General features: G+C 43.0%; 1 protein-coding gene across 7 annotated transcripts in view; it reads right to left on the minus strand.

Moving 5' to 3' along the window:
• The window catches only part of LOC140185146 (cas scaffolding protein family member 4-like), a 120,505-nt gene that overhangs the window by 11,569 nt on the left and 96,407 nt on the right, over positions 1 to 12,529 (minus strand). The gene's annotated exons all lie outside the window — the stretch shown is intronic.

The following is a 12,529-nucleotide window of genomic DNA, read 5'->3' on the forward strand; positions in this document are numbered from 1 at the left end:
TGTACCACCTCAATACACTGCAATGATTTGATCTGTATGAAGGGCAAGCTTTTCACTGTATCTCAGTACATTTGGCAATAACCATTACAACCATTCCAAATATTAATAAACTGTAATCAACACTGGCGCACCTCAGGGATGTGTGCTTAGCCCACTGCTCTACTGTCTCTACACCCACCACTATGTGGCTAGGCACAGCTCAAACGCCATCTACAAACTTGCCAACGACACATTTATTGTTGTAAAATTTCACATGGCAACAAGGAGGTGTACAGGAGCAAGATAGATCAGCTGGTTGAGTAGTGTCCCAACAACAACTTTGCACTCAGCGTCAGTAAGACCAGGGAATTGATTGCGGACTTCAGGAAGGGGAAGTTGAGGGAACTCACACCAGTCCTCATCGAGGGATCAGCAGTGGAAAGGGTGGGCAGGTTCAAGTTTTTTGGTGTCAAAATCTCTGAAGATCTATCCTGGACCTAACATATTGATGCAATTACAAAGAGGGCATGACAGCAACTATACCTCATGAGGAGTTTGAGGAGACTTGGTGTGTCACCAAAGACTCTCACAAATTTCTACAGATGTACCGTGGAGAGCATTCTAACTGGTTGCATCACCGTCTGCAGGGACCACTGCACGGGAATGGAAATAGCAGCAGCAAGTTCTGAACTCATCCGGTTCCATCATGGACACTAGCCTCCCCCGTATCCAGGGCACCTTCAAAAGGTGGTGGCTCATAAAGGTGGCATCCATGACGAAGGACCCACATCACCCAGGACATGCTCTCTTCTCACTGCTACTATCAAGGAGGAAGTACAGGAGCACGAAGACACACACTCAATGCTTCAGGAACAGTTTCTTCCCCTCAGTCATCAAATTTTTGAATGGGCAATGATTCCACGAACACTACCTCACTATTTTTCCCTCTCTTTTTGCACAATCTATTTATTTTTGTTAACTATACATCTTACTGTAAATTATAAGCCAGTTGAGATCTAGTGACGGCTGTGCGACTGAGTGAGACCATGGGTAATCTTTCTGACAGGCTGCATCACTGTCTGGTAAATGGGGGGGGGGACTACTGCACAGGACCAAAAGAAGCTGCAGAGGGTTGTAAATTTAGTCAGCTCCATCTTGGGTACTTGCCTACAAAGTACCCAGGACATCTTTAGGGAGTGGTGTCTCAGAAAGGCAGCATTCACTATTAGGGTCCTCCAGCACCCAGGGCATGCCCTTTTCTCACTGTTACCATCAGGTAGGAGGTACAGAAGCTTGAAGGCACACACTCAGCGATTCAGGAACAGCTTCTTCCCCTCTGCTATCCGATTCCTAAATGGACATTGAATCTTTGGACACTACCTCACTTTTGTTTTAATATACAGTGTTTCTGTTTTTGCACTTTTTAAAATCTATTCAATATACGTAATTGATTTACTTGTTTGTTTATTTATGTATTTACTTATTTATTTCTCTCTGCTAGATTATGTACTGCATTGAACTGCTGCTGCTAAGTTAACAAATTTGACATCACAACCTGATTCTGATTCTGATAACTCTCCAGCATCATTTTCCAATGGTCCAATATCTACTCTCATTTCTCCTTTACACTTTTAGAATCTTTTTGTATCCTCTTTAATATTATTGGCTACCTTATCTTCGTATTCTATCTTTTCCTTCTTTATGACTTTCTTACTTGTCTCCTGGTGGTTTTTAAAAGCTTCCCAATCCTCTAACAGCCCACTAATTTTTGTTCTAATAAATGCCCTTCCTTTGGCTTTTATTTTGGCTTTGACTTCTATTGTTAGCCATGGCCGTACCATCTTGCCTTTGGAATATTTCTTCTTCTTTGGCTTGTATTTATCCTGTGCCTTCCAAATTGTTCTTAGAATTTCCAGACAGTGCTGCTTTGTCATCATCCCTGCTAGTGTTCCCTTCTAATCAATTTTGTAGAGCACCTCTCTCATCCCTCTGTAATTCCCTTTACTCCACTGTAATACTGATACATATGACTTTAACATCTCATTTTCAAATTGCAGGGTGAATTCTATCATATTGTGCTCACTGAACCCCTAAGGGCTCCTTTGCCTTAAGCTCTCTAATCAATTCCGGGTCATTGCGCAACACTCAATCCAGAATAGCTGCTCCCCTGGTGGGCTCAACCACAAGCTGCTCTAAAAAGCCATCTTGTAGGCATTCTCCAAGTTTCCTCTCTTGGGATCCAGCACCAACCAGATTCTCCCAATCTACCTGCATATTGAAGTCCCCCATGTTCTCATAACATTGCCCTTTTGACATGTGTTTTCTATCTCACATTGTAATTTGTAGGCTACATCTTTGTTACTGTTTGAAGGTCTGTACGTAACTCCCATCATGGTCCTTGCAGATTCTTAGTTCTATCCATACCAATTCAACACCTTTCAACTCAATTGTACTTAATATTTTTTATAAATATGATAATTATAATTATTGCTTTATACCTATGGCTGTGAGGCTTAGCACAACTCCAATGCTATACTTAAGTTTGCTGATGACACCACTGTTACTGGCTGAATAAGGCTTGGTGATGAATCAGCATGTAGGAGGGAGGTTGAAAATCTGGCTGAGTGGTGCCATAACAACCTCTCATTCAATGTCAGCAAGACAAAGCAGATGATCATTGACGTCAGGAGAAGAAAACTGGAGGTTCATAAGCCAGTCCCCATCGGGGGGAGAGGTCAGCAACTTTAAATTCTTCGGTGTTACCACTTCAGAGGATCTATCCTGGGTCCAGCATGTAAGTGTCATTACAAAGAAAGCACAGCAGTACCTCTATGTTCTTAAAAGTTTGTGAAGATTTGGCACATCATCTAAAACTTCAACAAACTTCTATAACTGTGCAGTGGAATGCATATAACCCTTGTACAGATAAGCTTACAAAAAGTAGTGGATATGACTCAGTCCATCACAGTTAAAGCCCATGGAGCACATCTACATGGAGCGCTGTCGTGGGAAAGCAGTTTCCATCATAGAAAATAGGAAAACATAGAAAATAGGTGCAGGAGTAGGCCATTCAGCCCCACCCTCCAGGCCTTGCTCTCTTCTCACTGAAGGACCCCCACCCTCCAGGCCTTGCTCTCTTCTCACTGCCACCATCAGGAAGGTACAAGAGCCACAGGACTCACACCACCAGGTTCAGGCTCAGTATTACTGCTCAACCATCAGGCTCTTGAACCAGAGGGGACAACTTCACTTGGCCCAGAACTTCTCACCGAACTGGACTCACTTTCAAGGAATCTTCATCTCATTGTTCTCAATATTTATTTATTTACTTCTGTGTTTATATATTTCTTGTTTTTCACTTTATTGCTGTATTTGCACACTGTTAAGCAGCGGTGTTAATTTAGTATTAAGCTACTATTGCCAAGCTGCTCTGTTGGCGTTCACTTTAGTTTCAAATTTCTAATTAATAGCCTGGTTGGTTTACCATAATTAGCTTTTCCTTTACTTCTGCACAGTTTCTATTAAAGTCAGTGAACTGTTAATCCACTTCAGTGTCTCCCTGTCTCTGCCCTTGGGCCATAACCACACACTTTGTGTCACCCTGCTTTCAAGAAGCTTAGCAACTGGAGCCTCACCCAGCCCTCTTGAGTACAGAATTTCAAAGATTCTCCACACCTGGGAAGAAAGTCCTTCCCATCTCTATCCTGATTGACCAACCCAAGATTCTAGATATCCCAGCCTAGAGAAGTGCATCCATGCATCCTCTCGGGCCTGTAAGGATTTTCAGTGAGATCACCTCCCATTCTAATAAATTCAGGAAAGTACAACCCCATTAACCTAGTCAGGGAATGAACAGGGAATGAACCTCCCATCACAGCAACCCATCTGGTGACCCTCACTATACTCCCTCTGTTACAAGCATACCCCTCTTTAGAGTTGACAGAGTGAAATGGACTCTTAAAATATGGAAAACTATTATAAAAGAATACAAACTAGAGGGAGATATCGCAATTCTTAAATGGTGTGCATATGACTTGGATACGCAGAATAAACTGGATGCTAGATTTAAGGACTAGACAGCTAAAGGAATAACAGTTCTTTGCAATATAATGAAAGAACTGTTCGGTTTTGAAATGCTTAAAGAGAAACACTTATTAGAAAAACAAGACTTTTATCGGTATCTATAGATGCAACAGTATGTGAATAGGAGAGTTAAAAATGTAACCAAGGCAAGTACATGTCTGATAGGCCAGACGGCATCTACAGGAAGAGGTACGGTCGACGTTTCGGGCCGAGACCCTTCGTCAGGACTAACTGAAGGAAGAGCTAGTAAGAGATTTGAAAGTGGGAGGGAGAGGGGGAGATCCAAAATGATAGGAGAAGACAGGAGGGGGAGGAATGGAACCAAGAGCTGGACAGGTGATTGGCAAAAGAGATATGAGAGGATCATGGGACAGGAGGCCTAGGGAGAAAGAAAAGGGGAGGGGGAAGCCTAGAGGATGGGCAAGGAGTATAGTGAGAGGGACAGAGGGAGAAAAAGAGAGAGAAGAAAAATTAATAATAATAATATATATATAATAATAATACAAATAAATAACGGATGGGGTACGAGGGGGAGCTGGGGCATTAGCGGAAGTTAGAGAAATCAATGTTCATGCCATCAGGTTGGAGGCGACCCAGATGGAATATAAGGTGTTGTTCCTCCAACCTGAGTGTGGCTTCATCTTGACAGTAGAGGAGGCCGTGGATAGACATATCAGAATGGGAATGGGACGTGGAATTAAAATGTGTGGCCACTGGGAGATCCTGCTTACTCTGGCAGACAGAGCGTAGGTGTTCAGCGAAACGATCTCCCAGTCTGCGTCGGGTCTCGCCAATATATAGAAGGCCGCATCGGGAGCACCGGACACAGTACATCACCCCAGCCGACTCACAGGTGAAGTGTCGCCTCACCTGGAAGGACTGTTTGGGGCCCTGAATGGTGGTAAGGGAGGAAGTGTAAGGGCATGTGTAGCACTTGTTCCACTTACAAGGATAAGTGCCAGGAGGGAGATCGGTGGGAATGGATTGGGGGCACGAATGGACAAGGGAATCGCATAGGGAGCGATCCCTGCGGAAAGCAGAGACGGGAGGGGGGAGGGGGAGGGAAAGATGTGCTTAGTGGTGGGATCCTGTTGGAGGTGGTGGAAGTTACGGAGAATTATATGTTGGACCCGGAGGCTGGTGGGGTGGTAGGTGAGGACAAGGGGAACCCTATTCCTACTGGGGTGGCTACAACACATTATATTCTGTTGAAGCCACACTCAGGTTGGAGGAATATTCTGTCTGGGTAGCCTCCAACCTGACGGCATGAACATGAACATTGGCAAGGACAGCTCTTATGCCATAGTTATAGACTCTTCTCATACACTGTAGGTGAATGAACCAGCATCTCCCAGTTTATCTCATTGTGGTCCTTGCACTTTATTTGTTTGCTTGCACTGCACTATCTCTGGAAGTGCATTCTGTTTCTTTTTACTACCTCGACGTACTTACGTCTGTCTGGATGGCACGCTAACATTAGCTTCTCACTGTTCCTCAATATATAATATACCAATACACTCTGCCCTCCCACACAGCTTTGTATCATCAGCAAACTCAGAGATATAACACTTGGTCCCCTTGTCCAAATCATTGGTGAAGATTGTGAGCAGCCACAGTCCCAGCACCGATCCCTGCGGAAACCCAATGGTCACAACCTCCTCTTGCTTCTTTGTGAGGCGGTCCTCAATCCATGATACGTGGAAATTTAATGAAGGCCTCCTGAAATCCTTATCTATTATGATAGTTAGTAGCTCAAAAATGACAGGTTTATCAAAGATAACTTCCCTTTCATAAATTATATCAACTCCACCCAAACATATTATTTTCCAACTGACATGTTATAATTTCCTTAAAAGCAGGTTCCAGTGCTTTGATCTTTACTGATGTCAGGCTAATGGGTATATGGTTCCCCATTTTCTCCCTCTTTTTTTTAAATCATGGCATTACATTTGCTACTTTCCAATCTGTGGAAACAGTTCCATAATCTACAGCCTGTTCATCAACATACTGAGATAAAAAATCATTATTTATCTTTGATATCATCCTCCAAACTATTATTACTAACTTACCCCTCTCCTGGTTCCTATTTATCCCAATAATTTCTCCTCCCTGTTCTTATTTACCTTTTTTCCTGTGAAAGTCTGTCAGTTTTCCTGTCCTCATTCAACCCTCCCTGATTACATTTTTTCTGATTCCTGTCTCATTTATCCCTCTCTTTTATTCCTCTGCACAGTTCTTATTTCTTCCCATCGTCCTCCCTTTCTAACCTCATTCATCATCCTCCTGGCCTCCAAAGTTCAAAGTAAAATTTATTATCAGAGCACATACATGTCACCACATACAACCCTGAGGTCCTTTTTTCTGCGGGCATACTTAGCAAATCTATAGAACAGTAACTGTAAACAGGATCAATGAAAAACAAACTGTGCAAATGCAAATATAAATAAATAGCACTGAGCGTGAAATAACAAGATAAAAAGTCCTCTTCATTCCAGCAGTCTCCCCTCTTTACTATCCTTAGTTTCCCCCTTCTGTTGCCTCTGACTGCTGCTGTCTCCCATTCCACAATATCTCCCTTCCTGCCCTGGCTTAACCCGCTCTCCTCCTTGCCACAAGTTGCCTGGTTTTTGAACAGCGCCCCTAGTGGTGAATCCACCAGAAAAAAGTGCTGGAATTCAGGCTTCCAATGCTCGGAGGAAGAAAACTTTTCAGACATCAAGTACTCAGTCCACCAGATCTGTCTATGGGCATAAGGTGCCCATAATGTCGGCGTCACCACCACAAGCATAAACTTAATTATTACCACCATTACTAACACAGCACACTAATAATCATGTACGAAAGTCCTACTGACTCAGAAAATTGCGTCTCATGCTGCTTTTCAGGACCTCTTCATCCTGATATCCTGCTGAAAGAACTGAGATTCCTGGATACAGTACACCAATCCTGTGAGGATCTATACCCTTTGGTCTACACAGCAATGGCCATCACACCTTAATATACACCGTGAAAGTGATACTTCTTTCGGCATTGTCATGGGATTCTCACCGCAGAAGGGAATAATAGCAGACTCCTCCTGCCAAACTTTCCTTAATGAAGCCCTTGGCAGTCTTCCGGCCCCCACAATACACAGGACCTTCCTTCAGAGATTGATCCCATTGCCCTTTGGACCAACATTGGAATCTCACAGTCTCCTGCAGCAGCTCCAGCCTATGTTGCTGTGCTCTCATTCCAAGGGGAGAGTGCCTTTAAGAACTCACGCTCTTCTTTGATTGTTACATAACAAAGTGCTTGGAACTGACTAAATCCTGTTGAAAACCATCCAAGGCCTGTTCTAGTGCTAGTATCTCAGTGTGGGCTGCCTTTCCCACTGGAGTTGGGTCAACTGCACAATTTTATTTAAAGGAATCTTATTTTCTAAAGACACCAGATACAGGAGCATTCAAATTTGCAGGCGTGTGGTGTATGATCAGATAGCGAGGTGAACAATCTCCGAGCCTAATCCATAGCCCTCCCCCCTCTCATGTGAACCTCATGTTTCATGGTCCCCCAGACTCCCCTCAGTTCTTTGCCACAATGGCTGGAACAAGTTCTAGAATCTGCTTTGTGAACAATTGGAGACACTGACCTCTGGCCAACTTGAGGACAACAGGAAGAGAACTGACAGAATTGAACCAAAACTGGGTAAATGTCAAGTTGAAACACGTGCATAAGTTATCTGTACAAGAAAATGAACACTGTAATTTGAAACATGTTTAGACATATTAAGATGCAAATTGAAACAGTAATTTGAAGAGATTTCCATAAATTTAAATTTGTTTTTCAGTTAAGTAATTCTCAATTGTGGCTTTGTGCTGGTATTGTTCAACTCTGCTTTGCCAAAGTTTAACTATTCGAAGGTGCAGGGTTACCTAATATGAACCGTGCACTGACGTTAATTGCTGGGTGTACGCAAGACACATTGGACTGAGAACAATTGTGGACCTACTTTGATGCTACTGAGGGTGAGTGATTGTTGACAAAGATTCGCCTCTTGGCCAAGGGCATACATGCACTGGTAATTGTTCAGTCATTAGCGAAGTGAAGTGTTTTATGAGAACATAGAACATAGAAGAATACAGCACATTACAAGCACTTCAGCCCACAATATTGTGCCAACCTTTTAACCTAATCCATGATCAATATAACCCTTCCCTCCTGATACGTTTTGTGACTCCAGAACATAACAATAATTGGATGCAAAACAGGGGAGTCCGGAATGTGAGTCTAACTTCATTTTTACTTTTAGAGAGGTGAATACGTATAGTGCAGCGGTATGATGGCATATGCCAGTGGTCCCCAACCACCGGGCCACAGAGCATGTGCTACCGGGCCGCGAGGAAACGATATGAGTCAGCTGCACCTTTCCTCATTCCCTGTCACGCACTGTTCAACTTGAACATAGGGTTGCCAACTGTCCCGTATCTGCCGGGACATCCTGTATATGGGGCTAAATTGGTTTGTCCCATACGGGACTGCCCTTCTCCCGTATTTCCCTCGCTAAAGTAGAATGCTCCTATGAAACCTTTCATGCTGAAATAGTGTAAAGCGAAGAAGCAGTTACCATTAATTTATATGGGAAAATTTTTTGAGCATTCTCAGACTCAAAAAAATAACCTACCAAATTATACGAAGTAACACATAAAACCGAAGATAACACTAACATATAGTAAAAGCAGGAAGGATATGATAAAGACTCAGCCTATATAGAGTAGAAATAATGTATGTACAGTGTAGTCGGGAAGATGAAGGCAAAGCCGATTTGTGGGGGAAAAATCGGCACGTATGCACATGCACACATCACACGCACATGTCACGCATGCGCACACAGGTGCCCGCGCAAAGCTTCATGGTCTTGGTAGTCTTTCCTGGGGTAAAATGTCCCGGGATTTGACTGCTACTTTTGTTCCTTATTTGGGAGTGAGAAAGTTGGCAACCCTAACTGTAAAAGACATGTTGAGGTGAGTTTAACCCTACTTGAACATCCCCCCAACCCCCGCCCCTGGTCGGCTGGTCCGCAAGAATATTGTCAATACTAAACCGGTCCGCAGTGCAAAAAAGGTTGGGGACATATGCCATTCACATACTTTTACATATAACCCATAATGAATTATTCAAATGAACAAGAATGCTTAATCAAACAACGTACTTACAATATTATGGAAATATTAAATACAAAACACTCCTCCAATTTTAAATTGTCCTATTCAGGCCTAAAGATTTAATCACTGTGGAGGATTTCTTAATCTCGTGGGATAACATCTTTCCTAACGGGGTTGGGAGGGTGTTGGTTCACTCTGCTTGGTAGGTGAGACTTGTGGCTGTGAAACAATCTCAGGTCTGGAGCCTCCTCCGTGGTGATTGTAGGAGTTGAATCTGAGACTGCAGGAAGTAGTTCTGACACTTTTCTTCTGGTATCCCGAACAGTGCACGGCAAACATCACTGGATGATGTGGATCATAATGTGTAAGTACAGCGTCTGACATCACCATTTCCTTTACCTTTTGGAAAGCCACCTCACCCTGCTTTGTCCATTGCCATTTCTTCCCAATCTGTAGGAATGAGTTCAAGGGGGTGGAGCACAGTAGCCAGGTTTGACAGGGACCTGTTATAGTAATTAACAAATAATAAAAAGGAACACAACTGTGATATGTCTTTTGGCCTTGGGACATCCACCACTGTACTCTCAGAACACTTGTGTTATCCTTGTGTGTCAATGGTATGACCACAGTAAGTGATGCTTGTTTTAAAGAACTCACACTTGTTGCATCATGCTCTGAGCCCATAATCTTCTAATCCTTTTTAACACTATCTTACGATTTTCAAGATGTTCCTTTTCATCCTCACTGGTGACAATGATGTCATCTAGGTAACACTGAGAGCCTGGGCAGCCTTGCAGCACCATAGCCTTCTGCCAGAGTGCAAGTGTAGATGCTACTCCAAAAATAAGCCTATTATAGCGATAAAGCACTTTGTCAGTGTTTATGGTGAGAAACACTCTGTACTCTTCTTCCATCTCCATCTGTACGACTTAGACCTCAGCTAAGTCTACTTTGCTGAAGTGCTTCCCTTCAGAAGAGTTTGCAAAGATATCCCCTATCCTGGGCAGAGGGTATTGATCTACTTTCAGTACTGAGTTAATGGTGACCTTAAAATCACCACAGATGCTCACATATCTATTCTTCTTGGTTACTGGAACCATTGCCATTGCCCATGGCCTCCACTCAAACTTGGAAAGAATTCCTTCAGCCTCCACGCGACCAAGCTCACTGGCTACTTTATCATGGATGTATAAGGATCCGGACAGGCTTTGTGAAACTTAGGTGTGGCATTCTTAACTCTATTTTTGATACGTTTGAGTTTTCCAATGCCATCCCCGAACATTGCTGTGGCATCATCCAATACTCTTCTTACTTGCTTTCAGTTACTCTATTGCAGGGGATGTGGCATGCTAATGGTGGATGGATCTCCAATCAAGTTGTATTTGTCTCAGCTAATCACAACCCAAGAATCCTGACCCTCCTGTTTTGACTACATGCAAGCCCAATGTGGCTTGTTGGTTTTTGTATTTCACGGTTATGAACGTCATTGCCACAGGAGTTCTCTTTTCTCCAATGTAAGTTCTTAGTTGGATATCATCAGGCTTCAGTTCAGTATGTTTGAAATGCCATTCAAACTCACTTTGTGGAACGACTGAAACAGCTGAGCCAGTGTCCAATTCCATTTTAATTAATTTGCTATTCTCTTCAGGTGCAGGCCATTTTGCTTGCCTGTTGTTAATGTTTACATTGTAAATCTCAAGGCTACCTAGTCCTGAGTCACTCCCATCACTATCAGATTTTTCATCAACAGCATGCAGATTAGTGCTTGTTTTGAAACGGCAACATGACTTTCTATGTTTAACTCTTGCCTATGAAGTCCCTTTATTTTTGTCTGGCTGACATGCTCTTTGTATGTGTCCTACTTTGTGCATTTTCTGCAAGTTTCGCCTTTAAACCTACATTGGTCTGGTGTCTGTGAGCCCCTGCCACAACAGCAACACAATTTGTTCAGCAAGGCCAATTTCTGTTAAGACATTGCAATTTCATTCATGCTCAGTTCCATTCCTGAACTGCGTCTCTGCAGTTTCCATTGATACAGCAATTTTAACCACTTGTGTTTCAGTTAGGAGCCATTTTTGAATGCTTTCTTATATGATTCCACAAACCGAGCGATCTCACAGTGTATCATTAAACCCACCACCAAACTGACAAGCTCTTAAATTCAGCCACGTACGCTGAAATGGACTCCCCTTCATTTTAATTCCACTGAGGAAACCTAAAGGAGGAGGAGAAGATGGCAGCGTGACGCAGCATGCAGCGGCCACTCCAGTGAATGGTATTTGTCATCTGTCAAGCAGGGTGCCATGCACAGTCCTGATTTGATGGAGACAGACGTGAGAGCACGGAGGAACATCTGGAGAAACTTCTGAAATGCCTTCTTCGCTGCCGCTGCTATGTGTGATCCAGAATCTCAGGAGGAGAAGGCCTGAAGTCCTCAGCTTTGCTTGTTGCTCAGCGGCCGGGGTGGGGTTGAAGCACTCGGCAGAGGATGGTGCTCGGGAGGCTGTGTCGGAGGGCTGGTCGGAGGCTCGAAGTTTTTGGACAGACTCAGAGTCGTCTGTGGTTGGGTGCTTCCAATGCATTGGCAGTTGTCGGCGCCTGGAGGTTTATGGCAGGGAGAGTTTCTCCTTTTTGCCACCTGCTATCGGGACTATCCGGAGTCGATCGGAACTTTGAGACTTTTTTTTTACCAAGCTCATGGTCTGCTCTTTATCAAATTATGGTATTGTTTTGCACTGCTGTAACTATATGTTATAATTATGTGGTCTTGTCAGCGTTAGTCTTTGGTTTGTCCTTTGTTTTGTGATATCACTCTGGAGGAACATTGTATCATTTCTTAATGCATGCATTTCTAAATGACAATGAACGAGGACTGAGTGTCCTCATAATCTAATCTAAAGCGTACCACAATCAACAATCCTTTTAGTTCTAAATATTCCTGTTCCTTTCACAATATCAGCAAAGCTGTTTTCAGCTGGTTAGGTTGGACTAGTTAAACTTCTAAGTAAGCTACATGTTTTCCCACTTATTACAGTCAGTAAAACAGGCATATGCTTCACATTGGCGATTTCATTTTTTTCATAATACTGCTCAATTTGCTCACTGTACATATTCCAGTCATCCCTTGTGTAATCGAACGCATCTATCTTTCCAATATAGCCAGCCATTTCTGATTTTTTAAATTTATGATTATTATCACCAGGCACTCACTGTTTATGAACTGTGAATGTATCTGTTTTCTGCCTTTTTCTTAAACTGCCTCCTTTTCAGAAGAAACGTGTGGCACTGCTAGTTTTTAATAATAGAATACTTCGCTACATTTCAAC

Source organism: Mobula birostris, chromosome 2 (genome assembly GCF_030028105.1).
Source record: "Mobula birostris isolate sMobBir1 chromosome 2, sMobBir1.hap1, whole genome shotgun sequence".
Lineage (NCBI taxonomy): Eukaryota > Metazoa > Chordata > Chondrichthyes > Myliobatiformes > Myliobatidae > Mobula > Mobula birostris.